Source organism: Schistocerca serialis, unplaced genomic scaffold (assembly GCF_023864345.2).
Source record: "Schistocerca serialis cubense isolate TAMUIC-IGC-003099 unplaced genomic scaffold, iqSchSeri2.2 HiC_scaffold_1370, whole genome shotgun sequence".
NCBI lineage: Eukaryota > Metazoa > Arthropoda > Insecta > Orthoptera > Acrididae > Schistocerca > Schistocerca serialis.
Genome location: NW_026047592.1, coordinates 14,911,592 through 14,931,043, shown reverse-complemented (window position 1 = coordinate 14,931,043; position 19,452 = coordinate 14,911,592).

The window sequence follows — 19,452 nt, the reverse complement described above, 5'->3', positions numbered from 1 at the left end:
AGAATCAATACATCGTCCTCCAGCCGATTTGTCTCCAAGGGGATGTTGCTGCCTCGGGCACCCCATGGTCCTTCTCCTGAGAGTCTAGATTTTCGAATCCGACGCAAAAATGATAGTGAATTGTAACGCTCAGCGCCTCCTAATGACGATAGAAGACTCAAATTGCGTCGCGATCCAATATATCGTCCTCCAGCCGACTTGTCTCCAAGGGTCTATTGCTGCCTCGGGTACCTTATGGTCGTTCTCCTGTGAGTCTAGATTTTCGAATCCGACGCAAAAATGATAGTTAATTGTAACGTTCAGGGCCTTGAAATGACGATGGAACACTCAAATTGCGTCGAAATTCAATACATCGGCCTTCAGCCGACTTGTCTCCATGGGTCTATTGCTGCCTCGGGCACCTAATGGTCGTTCTCCTGTGAGTTTAGATTATCGAATCCGACGCAAAAATGATAGTTAATTGCAACGTTCAGGGCCTCCTAGTGCCGATGGAACACACAAATTGCGTCGAGATTCAATACATCGGCCACCAGCCGACTTGTCTCCAAGGGTCTATTGCTGCCTCGGGCACCTCATGGTCGTTCTCCTGTGAGTCTAGATTTTCGAATCCGACGCAAAAATGATAGTTAATTGTAACGTTCAGGGCCATGTAATGACGATGGAACACTCAAATTGCGTCGAGATTCAATACATCGGCCTCCAGCCGACTTGTCTCCAAGCGTGATGCTGCCTCGGGCACCTTATGGTCGTTCTCCTGTGAGTTTAGATTATCGAATCCGACGCAAAAATGATAGTTAATTGCAACGTTCAGGGCCTCCTAGTGCCGATGGAACACACAAATTGCGTCGAGATTCAATACATCGGCCACCAGCCGACTTGTCTCCAAGGGTCTATTGCTGCCTCGGTCACCCCATGGTCCTTCTCCTGTGAGTCTAGATTTTCGAATCCGACGCAAAAATGATAGTGAATTGTAACGCTCAGCGCCTCCTAATGACGATAGAAGACTCAAATTGCGTCGCGATCCAATATATCGTCCTCCAGCCGACTTGTCTCCAAGGGTCTATTGCTGCCTCGGGTACCTTATGGTCGTTCTCCTGTGAGTCTAGATTTTTGAATCCGACGCAAAAATGATAGTTAATTGTAACGTTCACGGCCTTGTAATGACGATGGAACACTCAAATTGCGTCGAGATTGAGTACATCGGCCTCCAGCCGACTTGTCTATAAGGGGATATCGCTGCCTCGGGCACCACATGGTCCTTCTTTTGTGAGTCTAGATTTTCGAATCCTACGCAAAAATGATAGTTAATTGTAACGTTCAGGGCCTTGTAATGACGATGGAACACTCAAATTGCGTCGAGATTCAATACATCGTCCTCCAGCCGATTTGTCTCCAAGGGTCTATTGCTGCCTCGGGCACCTTATGGTCATTCTCCTGTGAGTGTAGATTTTTGAATCCGACGCAAAAGTAATAGTTAATTGTAACGTTCAGGGTCTTGTAATGACGATGGAACACTCAAATTGCGTCGAGATTCAATACATCGGCCTCCCGCCGACTTGTCTCCAAGGGTGATGCTGTCTCGAGCACCGTATGAACTTCTCCTGTGAATAGATTTTCGAATCCGACGCATAAATGATAGTTAATTGTAACGTTCAGGGCCTTGTAATGACGATGGAACACTCAAATTGCGTCGAGATTCAATACATCGGCCTTCAGCCGACTTGTCTCCAAGGGGATGTTGCTGCCTCGGGCACCAAATGTTTCGTCTGCTGTGAGTCTAGATTTTCGAATCCGACGAAAAACTGATAGTTAATTGTAACAATCAGGGCCTCCTAATGACGATGGAACACTCTAATTGCGTCGCGATCCAATATATCGTCCTCCAGCCGACTTGTCTCCAAGGGTCTATTGCTGCCTCTGGTACCTTATGGTCGTTCTCCTGTGAGTCTAGATTTTCGAATCCGACGCAAAAATGATAGTTAATTGTAACGTTCAGGGCCTTGTAATGACGATGGAACACTCAAATTGCGTCGAGATTCAATACATCGGCCTTCAGCCGACTTGTCTCCATGGGTCAATTGCTGCCTCGGGCACCTAATGGTCGTTCTCCTGTGAGTTTAGATTATCGAATCCGACGCAAAAATGATAGTTAATTGCAGCCTTCAGGGCCTCCTAGTGCCGATGGAACACACAAATTGCGTCGAGATTCAATACATCGGCCACCAGCCGACTTGTCTCCAAGGGTCTATTGCTGCCTCGGGCACCTTATGGTCGTTCTCCTGTGAGTCTAGATTTTCGAATCCGACGCAAAAATGATAGTTAATTGTAACGTTCAGGGCCATGTAATGACGATGGAACACTCAAATTGCGTCGAGATTCAATACATCGGCCTCCCGCCGACTTGTCTCCAAGGGTGATGCTGCCTCGGGCACCTTATGGTCGTTCTCCTGTGAGTTTAGATTATCGAATCCGACGCAAAAATGATAGTTAATTGTAACGTTTAGGGTCTTGTAATGACGATGGGACACTCAAATTGCGTCGAGATTCAATACATCGTCCTCCAGCCGACTTGTCTCCAAGGGTCTAATGCTGCCTCGGGCACCTTATGGTCGTTATCCTGTGAGTTTAGATTATCGAATCCGACGCAAAAATGAGAGTTAATTGTAACGTTTAGGGCCTCCTAATGACAATGGAACACTCAAATTGCGTCGATATTCAATACATCGGCCTCCAGCCGACTTGTCTCCGAGGGTCTCTTGCTGCCTCGGGCACCATATGATCCTTCTCCTGTGAGTCTAGATTTTCGAATCCGACGCAAAAATGATAGTTAATTGTAACGTTCAGGGCCTTCTAATGACGATGGATCACTCAAATTGCGTCGAGATTCAATACATCGGCCTCCAGCCGACTTGTCTCCAAGGGGATATCGCTGCCTCGGGCACCACATTGTCCTTCTCCTGTGAGTCTAGATTTTCGAATATGACGCAAAAATGATAGTGAATCGTAACGTTCAGCGCCTCCTAATGACGATAGAAGACTCAAATTGCGTCGCGATCCAATACATCGGCCTCCAGCCGACTTGTCTCCAAGGGTCTATTGCAGCCTCGGGCACCTTATGGTCGTTCTCCTGTGAGTCTAGATTTTTGAATCCGACGCAAAAATGATAGTTAATTGTAACGTTCACGGCCTTGTAATGACGATGGAACACTCAAATTGCGTCGAGATTGAGTACATCGGCCTCCAGCCGACTTGTCTCCAAGGGGATATCGCTGCCTCGGGCACCACATGGTCCTTCTCCTGTGAGTCTAGATTTTCGAATCCTACGCAAAAATGATAGTTAATTGTAACGTTCAGGGCCTTGTAATGACGATGGAACACTCAAATTGCGTCGAGATTCAATACATCGTCCTCCAGCCGATTTGTCTCCAAGGGTCAATTGCTGCCTCGGGCACCTTATGGTCATTCTCCTGTGAGTCTAGATTTTCGAATCCGACGCAAAAGTAATAGTTAATTATAACGTTCAGGGTCTTGTAATGACGATTGAACACTCAAATTGCGTCGAGATTCAATACATCGGCCTCCCGCCGACTTGTCTCCAAGGGTGATGCTGTCTCGAGCACCGTATGAACTTCTCCTGTGAATAGATTTTCGAATCCGACGCATAAATGATAGTTAATTGTAACGTTCAGGGCCTTGTAATGACGATGGAACACTCAAATTGCGTCGAGATTCAATACATCGTCCTCCAGCCGATTTGTCTCCAAGGGGATGTTGCTGCCTCGGGCACCAACTGGTTCGTCTGCTGTGAGTCTAGATTTTCGAATCCGACGAAAAACTGATAGTTAATTGTAACAATCAGGGCCTCCTAATGACGATGGAACACTCAAATTGCGTCGCGATGCAATACATCGTCCTCCAGCCGACTTGTCTCTAAGTGTCTAATGCTGCCTCGGGCACTTTATGGTCGTTCTCTTGTAAGTCTAGATTTACGAATCCGACGCCAAAATGATAGTTAATTGTAACGTTCAGGGCCTTGTAATGACGATGGAACTCTCAAATTGCGTCGAGATTCAATACATCGTCCTCCAGCCGACTTGTCTCCAAGGGTCTGTTGCTGCCTCGGGCGCCGGATGGTCGTTCTCCTGTGAGTTTAGATTATCGAATCCGACGCAAAAATTTTAACGTTCAGGGCCTCCTAATGCCGATGGAACACTCAAATTGCGTCGAGATTCAATACATCGGCCTCCAGCCGACTTGTCTCCAAGCGTCTATTGCTGCCTCGGACACCTTATGGTCGTTCTCCTGTGAGTCTAGATTTTCGAATCCGGCGCAAAATTGATAGTTAATTGTAACGTTCAGGGCCTTGTAATGACGATGGGACACTCAAATTGCGTCGAGATTCAATACATCGTCCTCCAGCCGACTTGTCTCCAAGGGACTAATGCTGCCACGGGCACCTTATGGTCGTTCTCCTGTGAGTTTAGATTATCGAATCCCACGCAAAAATTATAGTTAATTGTAACGTTTAGGGCCTCCTAATGACGATGGAACACTCAAATTGCGTCGAGATTCAATACATCGTCCTCCAGCCGATTTGTCTCCAAGGGTCAATAGCTGCCTCGGGCAGCCCTGTGAGTTTAGATTATAGAATCCGACGCAAATATTATAGTTAATTGTAACGTTAAGGGCCTCCTAATGACGATGGGACACTCAAATTGCGTCGAGATTCAATACATCGTCCTCCAGCCGACTTGTCTCCAAGGGGATATTGCTGTCTCGGGCACAATATGATCTTTCTCCTGTGAGTCTAGATTTTCGAATCCGATTCAAAAATGATAGTGAATTGTAACGTTCAGCGCCTCCTAATGACGATAGATGACTCAAATTGCGTCGAGATTCAATACATCGTCCTCCAGCCGATTTGTCTCCAAGGGGTATATTGCTGTCTCGAGCACCGTATGAACTTCTCCTGTGAGTAGATTTTCGAATCCGACGCGAAACTGATAGTTAATTGTAAGGTTCAGGGCCTTCTAATGACCATGGGACACTCAAATTGCGTCGAGATTCAATACATCGGCCTCCAGTCGACTAGTCTCCAACGGTCTATTGCTGCCTCGGGCACCTAGTGATCGTTCTCCTGTGAGTTTAGATTTTCGAATCCGACGAAAAACTGATAGTTAATTGTAACTTTCAGGGCCTCCTAATGACGATGATACACTCATTTTGCGTCGCGATCCAATACATCGTCCTCCAACCGACTTGTCTCCAAGGGTCAATAGCTGCCTCGGGCAGCCCTGTGAGTTTAGATTATAGAATCCGACGCAAAATTTATAGTTAATTGTAACGTTTAGGGCCTCCTAATGACGATGGGACACTCAAACTGCGTCGAGATTCAATACATCGTCCTCCAGCCGACTTGTCTCCAAGGGGATATTGCTGTCTCGGGCACAATATGATCTTTCTCCTGTGAGTCTAGATTTTCGAATCCGATTCAAAAATGATAGTGAATTGTAACGTTCAGCGCCTCCTAATGACGATAGAAGACTCAAATTGCGTCGAGATTCAATACATCGTCCTCCAGCCGATTTGTCTCCAAGGGGTATATTGCTGTCTCGAGCACCGTATGAACTTCTCCTGTGAGTTGATTTTCGAATCCGACGCGAAACTGATAGTTAATTGTAAGGTTCAGGGCCTTGTAATGACGATGGGACACTCAAATTGCGTCGAGATTCAATACATCGTCCTCCAGCCGACTTGTCTCCTAGGGGATATTGCTGTCTCGGGCACAATATGATCTTTCTCCTGTGAGTCTAGATATTCGAATCCGATTCAAAAATGATAGTGAATTGTAACGTTCAGCGCCTCCTAATGACGATAGAAGACTCAAATTGCGTCGAGATTCAATACATCGTCCTCCAGCCGATTTGTCTCCAAGGGGATATTGCTGCCTTGGGCACCAAATGGTTCGTCTGCTTTGAGTCTAGATTTTCGAACCGACGAAAAACTGATAGTTGATTGTAACATTCAGGGCCTCCTAATGACGATGGAACACTCAAATTACGTCGCGATCCAATACATCGTCCTCCAGCCGACTTGTCTCCAAGGGTCTAATGCTGCCTCGGGCACTTTGTGGTCGTTATCCTGTGAGTCTAGATTTTCGTATCCGACGCAAAAATGATAGTTAATTGTAACGTTCCGGGCCTTCTAATGACGATGGAACACTCAAATTGCGTCGAGATTCAATACATCGGCCTCCAGCCGACATGTCTCCAAGGGGATATCGCTGCCTCGGGCACCACATGGTCCTTCTCCTGTGAGTCTAGATTTTCGAATCCGACGCAAAAATTATAGTTAATTTTAACGTTCAGGGCCTCCTAATGCCGATGGAACACTCAAATTGCGTCGAGATTCAATACAACGGCCTCCAGCCGACTTGTCTCCAACGGTCTATTGCTGCCTCGGGCACGTTATGGTCGTTCTCCTGTGAGTTTAGATTTTCGAATCCGACGAAAAACTGATAGTTAATTGTAACATTCAGGGCCTCCTAATGACGATGGAACACTCATTTTGCTTCGCGATCCAATACATCGTCCTCCAGCCGACTTGTCTCCAAGGGTCTAATGCTGCCTCGGGCACTTTATGGTCGTTCTCTTGTAAGTCTAGATTTACGAATCCGACGCCAAAATGATAGTTAATTGTAACGTTCAGGGCCGCCTAATGATGATGGAACTCTCAAATTGCGTCGAGATTCATTACATCGTCCTCCAGCCGACTTGTCTCCAAGGGGATATTGCTGTCTCGGGCACAATATGATCCTTCTCCTGTGAGTCTAGATTTTCGAATCCGACGCAAAAATGATAGTGAATTGTAACGTTCAGCGCCTCCTAATGACGATAGAAGACTCAAATTGCGTCGGGATTCAATACATCGTTCTCCATCCGATTTGTCTCCAAGGGGATTTTGCTGCCTCGGGCACCAGATGGTTCGTCTGCTGTGAGTCTAGATTTTCGAATCCGACGAAAAACCGATAGTTAATTGTAACATTCAGAGCCTCCTAATGACGATGGAACACTCAAATTGCGTCGCGATCCAATACATCGTCCTCCAGCCGACTTGTCTCCAAGGGTCTAATGCTGCCTCGGGCACTTTATGGTCGTTCTCTTGTAAGTCTAGATTTACGAATCCGACGCCAAAATGATAGTTAATTGTAACGTTCAGGGCCGCCTAATGATGATGGAACTCTCAAATTGCGTCGAGATTCATTACATCGTCCTCCAGCCGACTTGTCTCCAAGGGTCTATTGCTGCCTCGGGCACCTAATGGTCGTTCTCCTGTGAGTCTAGATTTTCGTATCGGACGCAAAAATGATAGTTAATTGTAACGTTCAGGGCCTTGTAATGACGATGGAACACTCAAATTGCGTCGAGATTCAATACATCGGCCTCCATCCGACTTGTCTCCAAGGGTCTATTGCTGCCTCGGTCACCTTAAGGTCGTTCTCCTGTGAGTTTAGATTATCGAATTCGACGCAAAAATGATAGTTAATTGTAACGTTCAGGGCCTCCTAATGCCGATGGAACACTCAAATTGCGTCGAGATTCAATACATCGGCCTCCAGCCGACTTGTCTCCAAGGGTCTGTTGCTGCCTCGGGCACCTTATGGTCGTTCTCTTGTGAGTTTAGATTATCGAATCCGACGCAAAAAAGATAGTTAATTTTAACGTTCAGGGCCTCCTAATGCCGATGCAACACTCAAATTGCGTCGAGATTCAATATAACGGCCTCCAGCCGACTTGTCTCCAAGGGTCTATTGCTGCCTCGGGCACCCTATGGTCTTTCTCCTGTGAGTCTAGATTTTCGAATCCGACGCAAAAATGATAGTGAATTGTGACGTTCAGCGCCTCCTAAAGACGATAGAAGACTCAAATTGCGTCGAGATTCAAAACATCTTCCTCCAGCCGATTTGTCTCCAAGGGGTATATTGCTGTCTCGAACACCGTATGAACTTCTCCTGTGAGTAGAATTTCGAATCCAACGCGAAACTGATAGTTAATTGTAAGGTTCAGGGCCTCCTAATGACGATGGAACACTCATTTTGCGTCGCGATCCAATACATCGTCCTCCAACCGACTTGTCTCCAAGGGTCAGTAGCTGCCTAAGGCACCGTATGGTCGTTCCCCTGTGAGTTTAGATTACCGAATCCGACGCAAAAATGATAGTTAATTGTAACGTTTAGGGCCTCCTAATGACGATGGGACACTCAAATTGCGTCGAGATTCAATACATCGTCCTCCAGCCGACTTGTTTCCAAGGTGATATAGCTGCCTCGGGCACAATATGATCCTTCTCCTGTGAGTCAAGATTTTCGAATCCGACGCAAAAATGATAGTGAATTGTAACGTTCAGCGCCTCCTAATGACGATAGAAGACTCAAATTGCGTCGGGATTCAACACATCGTCCTCCAGCCGATTTGTCTCCAAGGGGATATTGCTGCCTCGGGCACGAAATGGTTCGTCGGCTGTGAGTCTAGATTTTCGAATACGACGAAAAACATAGTTAATTGTAACATTCAGGGCCACCTAGTGACGATGGAACACTCAAATTGCGTCGCGATCCAATACATCGTCCTCCAGCCGACTTGTCTCCATGGGTCTAATCGCTGCCTCGGGCACTTTATGGTCATTCTCTTGTAAGTCTAGATTTACGAATCCGACGCCAAAATGATAGTTAATTGTAACGTTCAGGGCCTCCTAATGACGATGGGACACTCAAATTGCGTCGAGATTCAATACATCGGCCTCCAGCCGACTTGAAACCAAGGGTCTATTGCTGCCTCGGGCACTTTGTGGTCGTTATCCTGTGAGTCTAGATTTTCGAATCCGACGAAAAACTGATAGTTGATTGTGACATTCAGGGACTCCTAATGACGATGGAACACTCAAATTACGTCGCGATCCAATACATCGTCCTCCAGCCGACTTGTCTCCAAGGGTCTAATGCTGCCTCGGGCACTTTGTGGTCGTTATCCTGTGAGTCTAGATTTTCGTATCCGACGCAAAAATGATAGTTAATTGTAACGTTCCGGGCCTGCTAATGACGATGGAACACTCAAATTGCGTCGAGATTCAATACATCGGCCTCCAGCCGACATGTCTCCAAGGGGATATCGCTGCCTCGGGCACCACATGGTCCTTCTCCTGTGAGTCTAGATTTTCGAATCCGACGCAAAAATGATAGTGAATTGTAACGTTCAGCGCTTCCTAATGACGACAGAAGGCTCAAAGTGCGTCGGGATTCAATACATCGACCTCCAACCGATTTGTCTCCAAGGGGTATATTGCTGTCTCGAGCACCGTATGAACTTCTCCTGTGAGTAGATTTTCGAATCCGACGCAAAACTGATAGTTAATTGTAAGGTTCAGGGCCTCCTAATGCCGATGGAACACTCAAATTGCGTCGAGATTCAATACATCGGCCTCCAGCCGACTTGTCTCCAAGGGTATGTTGCTGCCTCGGGCACCTTATGGTCGTTCTCTTGTGAGTTTAGATTATCGAATCCGACGCAAAAATCATAGTTAATTGTAACGTTCAGGGCCATCTAATGACGATCGAACACTCAAATTGCGTCGAGATTCAATACATCGTCCTCCAACCGACTTGTCTCCAAGGGTCAATAGCTGCCTCGGGCACCGTATGGTCGTTCTCCTGTGAGTCTAGATTATCGAATCCGACGCAAAAATGATAGGTAATTGTAACGTTTAGGGCCTCCTAATGACGATCGGACACTCAAATTGCGTCGAGATTCAATACATCGTCCTCCAGCCGACTTGTCTCCAAGGGGATATTGCTGTCTCGGGCACAATATGATCCTTCTCCTGTGAGTCAAGATTTTCGAATCCGACGCAAAAATGATAGTGAATTGTAACGTTCAGCGCCTCCTAATGACGATACAAGACTCAAGTTGCGTCGCGATCCAATTCAACGTCCTCCAGCCGACTTGTCTCCAAGGGTCTATTGCTGCCTCGGGCTCCTAATGGTCGTTCTCCTGTGAGTCTAGATTTTCGAATCCGACGCAAAAATGATAGTTAATTGTAACGTTCAGGGCCTTCTAATGACGATGGAACACTCAAATTGCGTCGAGATTCAATACATCGTCCTCCATCCGACTTGTCTCCAAGGGGATATTGCTGTCTCGAGCACCGTATGAACTTCTCCTGTGAGTAGATTTTCGAATCCGACGCGAAACTGATAGTTAAAAGTAAGGTTCAGGGCCTTCTAATGACGATGGAACACTCAAATTGCGTGAGATCCAATACATCGACCTCCAGCCGACTTGTCTCCAAGGGTCTATTGCTGCCTCAGGCACCTTATGGTCGTTCTCCTGTGAGTCTAGATTTTCGAATCCGACGCAAAAATTATAGTTAATTGTAACGTTCAGGGCCATCTAATGACGATCGAACACTCAAATTGCGTCGAGATTCAATACATCGTCCTCCAACCGACTTGTCTCCAAGGGTCAATAGCTGCCTCGGGCACCGTATGGTCGTTCTCCTGTGAGTCTAGATAATCGAATCCGACGCAAAAATGATAGGTAATTGTAACGTTTAGGGCCTCCTAATGACGATCGGACACTCAAATTGCGTCGAGATTCAATACATCGTCCTCCAGCCGACTTGTCTCCAAGGGGATATTGCTGTCTCGGGCACAATATGATCCTTCTCCTGTGAGTCTAGATTTTCGAATCCGACGCAAAAATGATAGTGAATTGTAACGTTCAGCGCCTCCTAATGACGATAGAAGACTCAAATTGCGTCGGGATTCAATACATCGTTCTCCAGCCGTTTGTCTCCAAGGGGATATTGCTGCCTCGGGCACCAAATGGTTCGTCTGCTGTGAGTCTAGATTTTCGAATCCGACGAAAAACTGATAGTTAATTGTAATATTCAGTGCCTCCTAATGACGATGGAACACTCAAATCGCGTCGCGATCCAATACTTCGTCCTCCAGCCGACTTGTCTCCAAGGGTCTAATGCTGCCTCGGGCACTTTATGGTCGTTCTCTTGTAAGTCTACATTAACGAATCCGACGCCAAAATGATAGTTAATTGTAACGTTCAGGGCCGCCTAATGATGATGGAACTCTCAAATTGCGTCGAGATTCAATACATCGTCCTCCAGCCGACTTGTCTCCAAGGGTCTATTGCTGCCTCGGGCACCTTATGGTCGTTCTCCTGTGAGTCTAGATTTTCGTATCGGACGCAAAAATGATAGTTAATTGTAACGTTCAGGGCCTCCTAATGACGATGGGACACTCAAATTGCGTCGAGATTCACTACATCGTCCTCCAGCCGACTTGTTTCCAAGGTGATATTACTGCCTCGGGCACAATATGATCCTTCTCCTGTGAGTCAAGATTTTCGAATCCGACGCAAAAATGATAGTGAATTGTAACGTTCAGCGCCTCCTAATGACGATACAAGACTCAAGTTGCGTCGCGATCCAATACATCGTCCTCCAGCCGACTTGTCTCCAAGGGTCTATAGCTGCCTCGGGCTCCTTATGGTCGTTCTCCTGTGAGTCTAGATTTTCGAATCCGACGCAAAAATGATAGTTAATTGTAACGTTCAGGGCCTTCTAATGACGATGGAACACTCAAATTGCGTCTAGATTCAATACATCGTCCTCCATCCGACTTGTCTCCAAGGGGATATTGCTGTCTCGAGCACCGTATGAACTTCTCCTGTGAGTAGATTTTCGAATCCGACGCGAAACTGATAGTTAATTGTAAGGTTCAGGGCCTTCTAATGACGATGGAACACTCAAATTGCGTCGAGATCCAATACATCGACCTCCAGCCGACTTGTCTCCAAGGATCTATTGCTGTCTCAGGCACCTTATGGTCGTTCTCCTGTGAGTCTAGATTTTCGAATCCGACGCAAAAATTATAGTTAATTGTAACGTTCAGGGCCTTCTAATGACGATGGAACACTCAAATTGTGTCGAGATTCAATACATCGTCCTCCAACCGACTTGTTTCCAAGGGTCTAATGCTGCCTCGGGCACTTTATGGGCGTTCTCTTGTAAGTCTAGATTTACGAATCCGACGCCAAAATGATAGTTAATTGTAACGTTCAGGGCCTTCTAATGACGATGGAACACTCAAATTGCGTCGAGATCCAATACATCGACCTCCAGCCGAATTATCTCCAAGGGTCTATTGCTGCCTCGGGCACCTTATGGTCGTTCTCCTGTGAGTCTAGATTTTCGAATCCGACGCAAAAATCATAGTGAATTGTAACGTTCAGCGCCTCCTAATGACGATAGAAGACTCAAATCGTCGGGATTCAATACATCGTTCTCCAGCCGTTTGTCTCCAAGGGGATATTGCTGCCTCGGGCACCAAATGGTTCGTCTGCTGTGAGTCTAGATTTTCGAATCCGACGAAAAACTGATAGTTAATTGTAACATTCAGTGCCTCCTAATGACGATGGAACACTCAAATCGCGTCGCGATCCAATACTTCGTCCTCCAGCCGACTTGTCTCCAAGGGTCTAATGCTGCCTCGGGCACTTTATGGTCGTTCTCTTGTAAGTCTACATTAACGAATCCGACGCCAAAATGATAGTTAATTGTAACGTTCAGGGCCGCCTAATGATGATGGAACTCTCAAATTGCGTCGAGATTCAATACATCGTCCTCCAGCCGACTTGTCTCCAAGGGTCTATTGCTGCCTCGGGCACCTTATGGTCGTTCTCCTGTGAGTCTAGATTTTCGTATCGGACGCAAAAATGATAGTTAATTGTAACGTTCAGGGCCTCCTAATGCCGATGGAACACTCAAATTGCGTCGAGATTCAATACATCGGCCTCCAGCCGACTTGTCTCCAAGGGTCTGTTGCTGCCTCGGGCACCTTATGGTCGTTCTCTTGTGAGTTTAGATTATCGAATCCGACGCTAAAATCATAGTTAATTGTAACGTTCAGGGCCATCTAATGACGATCGAACACTCAAATTGCGTCGAGATTCAATACATCGTCCTCCAACCGACTTGTCTCCAAGGGTCAATAGCTGCCTCGGGCACCTTATGGTCGTTCCCCTGTGAGTTTAGATTACCGAATCCGACGCAAGAATGATAGTTAATTGTAACGTTTAGAGCCTCCTAATGACGATGGGACACTCAAATTGCGTCGAGATTCACTACATCGTCCTCCAGCCGACTTGTTTCCAAGGTGATATTACTGCCTCGGGCACAATATGATCCTTCTCCTGTGAGTCAAGATTTTCGAATCCGACGCAAAAATGGTAGTGAATTGTAACGTTCAGCGCCTCCTAATGACGATAGAAGACTCAAATTGCGTCGGGATTCAACACATCGTCCTCCAGCCGATTTTTCTCCAAGGGGATATTGCTGCCTCGGGCACCAAATGGTTCGTCGGCTGTGAGTCTAGATTTTCGAATCCGACGAAAAACTGATAGTTAATTGTAACATTCAGGGCCTCCTAGTGACGATGGAACACTCAAATTGCGTCGCGATCCAATACATCGTCCTCCAGCTGACTTGTCTCCAAGGATCTAATGCTGCCTTGGACACTTTATGGTCGTTCTCTTGTAAGTCTGGATTTACGAATCCGACGCCAAAATGATAGTTAATTGTAACGGTCAGGGCCTTCTAATTACGATGGAACACTCAAATTGCGTCGAGAATCAATACATCGGCATCCAACCGACTTGTCTCCAAGGGTATATCGCTGCCTCGGGCACCACATGGTCATTCTCCTGTGAGTCTAGATTTTCGAATCCGACGCAAAAATGATAGTGAATTGTAACGTTCAGGGCCTTCTAATGACGATGGAACACTCAAATTGCGTCGAGATTCAATACATCGTCCTCCATCCGACTTGTCTCCAAGGGGATATTGCTGTCTCGAGCACCGTATGAACTTCTCCTGTGAGTAGATTTTCGAATCCGACGCGAAACTGATAGTTAATTGTAAGGTTCAGGGCCTTCTAATGACGATGGAACACTCAAATTGCGTCGAGATCCAATACATCGACCTCCAGCCGACTTGTCTCCAAGGGTCTATTGCTGCCTCAGGCACCTTATGGTCGTTCTCCTGTGAGTCTAGATTTTCGAATCCGACGCAAAAATCATAGTTAATTGTAACGTTCAGGGCCTTCGAATGACGATGGAACACTCAAATTGCGTCGAGATTCAATACACCGTCCTCCAACCGACTTGTCTCCAAGGGTAAATAGCTGCCTCGGGCATTGTATGGTCGTTCCCTGTGAGTCTAGATTTTCGAATCCGACGCAAAAATCATAGTTAATTGTAACGTTCAGGGCCTTCTAATGACGATGGGTCACTCAAATTGCGTCGAGATTCAATACATCGTCCTCCAGCCGACTTGTCTCCAAGGGGATATTGCTGTCTCGAGCACAATATGATCTTTCTCCTGTGAGTCTAGATTTTCGAATCCGACACAAATATGATAGTGAATTGTAACGTTCAGCGCCTCCTAATAACGATAGAAGACTCAAATTGCGTCGCGATCCAATACGTCGTCCTCCAGCCGACTTGTTTCCAAGGGTCTAATGCTGCCTCGGTCACTTTATGGGCGTTCTCTTGTAAGTCTAGATTTACGAATCCGACGCCAAAATGATAGTTAATTGTAACGTTCAGGGCCTTCTAATGACGATGGAACACTCAAATTGCGTCGAGATCCAATACATCGGCCTCCAGCCGACTTATCTCCAAGGGTCTATTGCTGCCTCGGGCACCTTATGGTCGTTCTCCTGTGAGTCTAGATTTTCGAATCCGACGCAAAAATGATAGTGAATTGTAACGTTCAGCGCCTCCTAATGACGATAGAAGATTCAAATTGCGTCGCGATCCAATACGTCGTCCTCCAGCCGATTTGTCTCCATGAGTCTATTGCTGCCTCGGGCACCTTATGGTCGTTCTCCTGTGAGTCTAGATTTTCGAATCCGACGCAAAAATGATAGTTAATTGTAACGTTCAGGGCCTTGTAATGACGATGGAACTTTCAATTGCGTCGAGATTCAATACATCGTCCTCCAGCCGACTTGTCTCCAAGGGTCTGTTGGTGCCTCGGGCACCGTATGGTCGTTCTCCTGTGAGTTTAGATTATCGAATCCGACGCAAAAATTTTAACGTTCAGGGCCTCCTAATGCCGATGGAACACTCAAATTGCGTCGAGATTCAATACATCGGCCTCCAGCCGACTTGTCTCCAAGGGTCTATTGCTGTCTCGGGCACAATATGATCCTTCTCCTGTGAGTCTAGATTTTCGAATGCGACGCAAAAATTATAGTGAATTGTAAGTTTCAGCGCCTCCTAATGACGATAGAAGACTCAAATTGCGTCGGGATTCAACACATCGTCCTCCAGCCGATTTGTCTCCAAGGGGATATTGCTGCCTCGGGCACCAAATGGTTCGTCGTCTGTGAGTCTAGATTTTCGAATCCGACGAAAAACTGATAGTTAATTGTAACATTCAGGGCCTCCTAGTGACGATGGAACACTCAAATTGCGTCGCGATCCAATACATCGTCCTCCAGCCGACTTGTCTCCATGGGTCTAATGCTGCCTCGGGCACTTTATGGTCGTTCTCTTGTAAGTCTAGATTTACGAATCCGACGCCAAAATGATAGTTAATTGTAACGTTCAGGGCCTTCTAATGACGATGGAACACTCAAATTGCGTCGAGAATCAATACATCGGCATCCAACCGACTTGTCTCCAAGGGGATATCGCTGCCTCGGGCACCACATGGTCATTCTCCTGTGAGTCTAGATTTTCGAATCCGACGCAAAAATGATAGGGAATTGTAACGTTCAGCGCCTCCTAATGACGATACAAGACTCAAATTGCGTCGAGATTCAATACATCGTCCTCCAGCCGATTTGTCTCCAAGGGGATATTGCTGATGATCCTTCTCCTGTGAGTCTAGATTTTCGAATGCGACGCAGAAATGGTAGTGAATTGTAACGTTCAGCGCCTCTTAATGACGATAGAAGACTCAAATTGCGTCGGGATTCAATACATCGTCCTCCTGCCGATTTGTCTCCAAGGGGATATTGCTGCCTCGGGCACCAAATAGTTCGTCTGCTGTGAGTCTAGATTTTCGAATCCGACGAAAAACTGATAGTTAATTGTAACATTCAGTGCCTCCTAATGACGATGGAACACTCAAATCGCGGCGCGATCCAATACTTCGTCCTCCAGCCGACTTGTCTCCAAGGGTCTAATGCTGCCTCGGGCACTTTATGGTCGTTCTCTTGTAAGTCTACATTAACGAATCCGACGCCAAAATGATAGTTAATTGTAACGTTCAGGGCCGCCTAATGATGATGGAACTCTCAAATTGCGTCGAGATTCAATACATCGTCCTCCAGCCGACTTGTCTCCAAGGGTCTATTGCTGCCTCGGGCACCTTATGGTCGTTCTCCTGTGAGTCTAGATTTTCGTATCGGACGCAAAAATGATAGTTAATTGTAACGTTCAGGGCCTCCTAATGCCGATGGAACACTCAAATTGCGTCGAGATTCAATACATCGGCCTCCAGCCGACTTGTCTCCAAGGGTCTGTTGCTGCCTCGGGCACCTTATGGTCGTTCTCTTGTGAGTTTAGATTATCGAATCCGACGCTAAAATCATAGTTAATTGTAACGTTCAGGGCCATCTAATGACGATCGAACACTCAAATTGCGTCGAGATTCAATACATCGTCCTCCAACCGACTTGTCTCCAAGGGTCAATAGCTGCCTCGGGCACCTTATGGTCGTTCCCCTGTGAGTTTAAATTACCGAATCCGACGCAAGAATGATAGTTAACTGTAACGTTTAGAGCCTCCTAATGACGATGGGACACTCAAATTGCGTCGAGATTCACTACATCGTCCTCCAGCCGACTTGTTTCCAAGGTAATATTACTGCCTCGGGCACAATATGATCCTTCTCCTGTGAGTCAAGATTTTCGAATCCGACGCAAAAATGGTAGTGAATTGTAACGTTCAGCGCCTCCTAATGACGATAGAAGACTCAAATTGCGTCGGGATTCAACACATCGTCCTCCAGCCGATTTTTCTCCAAGGGGATATTGCTGCCTCGGGCACCAAATGGTTCGTCGGCTGTGAGTCTAGATTTTCGAATCCGACGAAAAACTGATAGTTAATTGTAACATTCAGGGCCTCCTAGTGACGATGGAACACTCAAATTGCGTCGCGATCCAATACATCGTCCTCCAGCTGACTTGTCTCCAAGGATCTAATGCTGCCTTGGACACTTTATGGTCGTTCTCTTGTAAGTCTGGATTTACGAATCCGACGCCAAAATGATAGTTAATTGTAACGGTCAGGGCCTTCTAATGACGATGGAACACTCAAATTGCGTCGAGAATCAATACATCGGCATCCAACCGACTAGTCTCCAAGGGTATATCGCTGCCTCGGGCACCACATGGTCATTCTCCTGTGAGTCTAGATTTTCGAATCCGACGCAAAAATGATAGTGAATTGTAACGTTCAGGGCCTTCTAATGACGATGGAACACTCAAATTGCGTCGAGATTCAATACATCGTCCTCCATCCGACTTGTCTCCAAGGGGATATTGCTGTCTCGAGCACCGTATGAACTTCTCCTGTGAGTAGATTTTCGAATCCGACGCGAAACTGATAGTTAATTGTAAGGTTCAGGGCCTTCTAATGACGATGGAACACTCAAATTGCGTCGAGATCCAATACATCGACCTCCAGCCGACTTGTCTCCAAGGGTCTATTGCTGCCTCAGGCACCTTATGGTCGTTCTCCTGTGAGTCTAGATTTTCGAATCCGACGCAAAAATCATAGTTAATTGTAACGTTCAGGGCCTTCTAATGACGATGGAACACTCAAATTGCGTCGAGATTCAATACACCGTCCTCCAACCGACTTGTCTCCAAGGGTCAATAGCTGCCTCGGGCATTGTATGGTCGTTCCCTGTGAGTTTAGATTTTCGAATCCGACGCAAAAATCATAGTTAATTGTAACGTTCAGGGCCTTCTAATGACGATGGGTCACTCAAATGGCGTCGAGATTCAATACATCGTCCTCCAGCCGACGTGTCTCCAAGGGGATATTGCTGTCTCGAGCACAATATGATCTTTCTCCTGTGAGTCTAGATTTTCGAATCCGACACAAATATGATAGTGAATTGTAACGTTCAGCGCCTCCTAATAACGATAGAAGACTCAAATTGCGTCGCGATCCAATACGTCGTCCTCCAGCCGACTTGTTTCCAAGGGTCTAATGCTGCCTCGGTCACTTTATGGGCGTTCTCTTGTAAGTCTAGATTTACGAATCCGACGCCAAAATGATAGTTAATTGTAACGTTCAGGGCCTTCTAATGACGATGGAACACTCAAATTGCGTCGAGATCCAATACATCGGCCTCCAGCCGACTTATCTCCAAGGGTCTATTGCTGCCTCGGGCACCTTATGGTCGTTCTCCTGTGAGTCTAGATTTTCGAATCCGACGCAAAAATGATAGTGAATTGTAACGTTCAGCGCCTCCTAATGACGATAGAAGACTCAAATTGCGTCGCGATCGAATACATCGTCCTCCAGCCGATTTGTCTCCATGAGTCTATTGCTGCCTCGGGCACCTTATGGTCGTTCTTCTGTGAGTCTAGATTTTCGAATCCGACGCAAAAATGATAGTTAATTGTAACGTTCAGGGCCTTGTAATGACGATGGAACTTTCAATTGCGTCGAGATTCAATACATCGTCCTCCAGCCGACTTGTCTCCAAGGGTCTGTTGATGCCTCGGGCACCGTATGGTCGTTCTCCTGTGAGTTTAGATTATCGAATCCGACGCAAAAATTTTAACGTTCAGGGCCTCCTATTGCCGATGGAACACTCAAATTGCGTCGAGATTCAATACATCGGCCTCCAGCCGACTTGTCTCCAAGGGTCTATTGCTGTCTCGGGCACAATATGATCCTTCTCCTGTGAGTCTAGATTTTCGAATGCGACGCAAAACTGATAGTTAATTGTAACATTCAGGGCCTCCTAATGACGATGGAACACTCAAATCGCGTCGCGATCCAATACATCGTCCTCCAGCCGACTTGTTTCCAAGGTGATATTACTGCCTCGGGCACAATATGATCCTTCTCCTGTGAGTCAAGATTTTCGAATCCGACGCAAAAATGATAGTGAATTGTAAGTTTCAGCGCCTCCTAATGACGATAGAAGACTCAAATTGCGTCGGGATTCAATACATCGTCCTCCAGCCGATTTGTCTCCAAGGGGATATTGCTGCCTCGGGCACCAAATGGTTCGTCGGCTGTGAGTCTAGATTTTCGAATCCGACGAAAAACTGATAGTTAATTGTAACATTCAGGGCCTCCTAGTGACGATGGAACACTCAAATTGCGTCGCGATCCAATACATCGT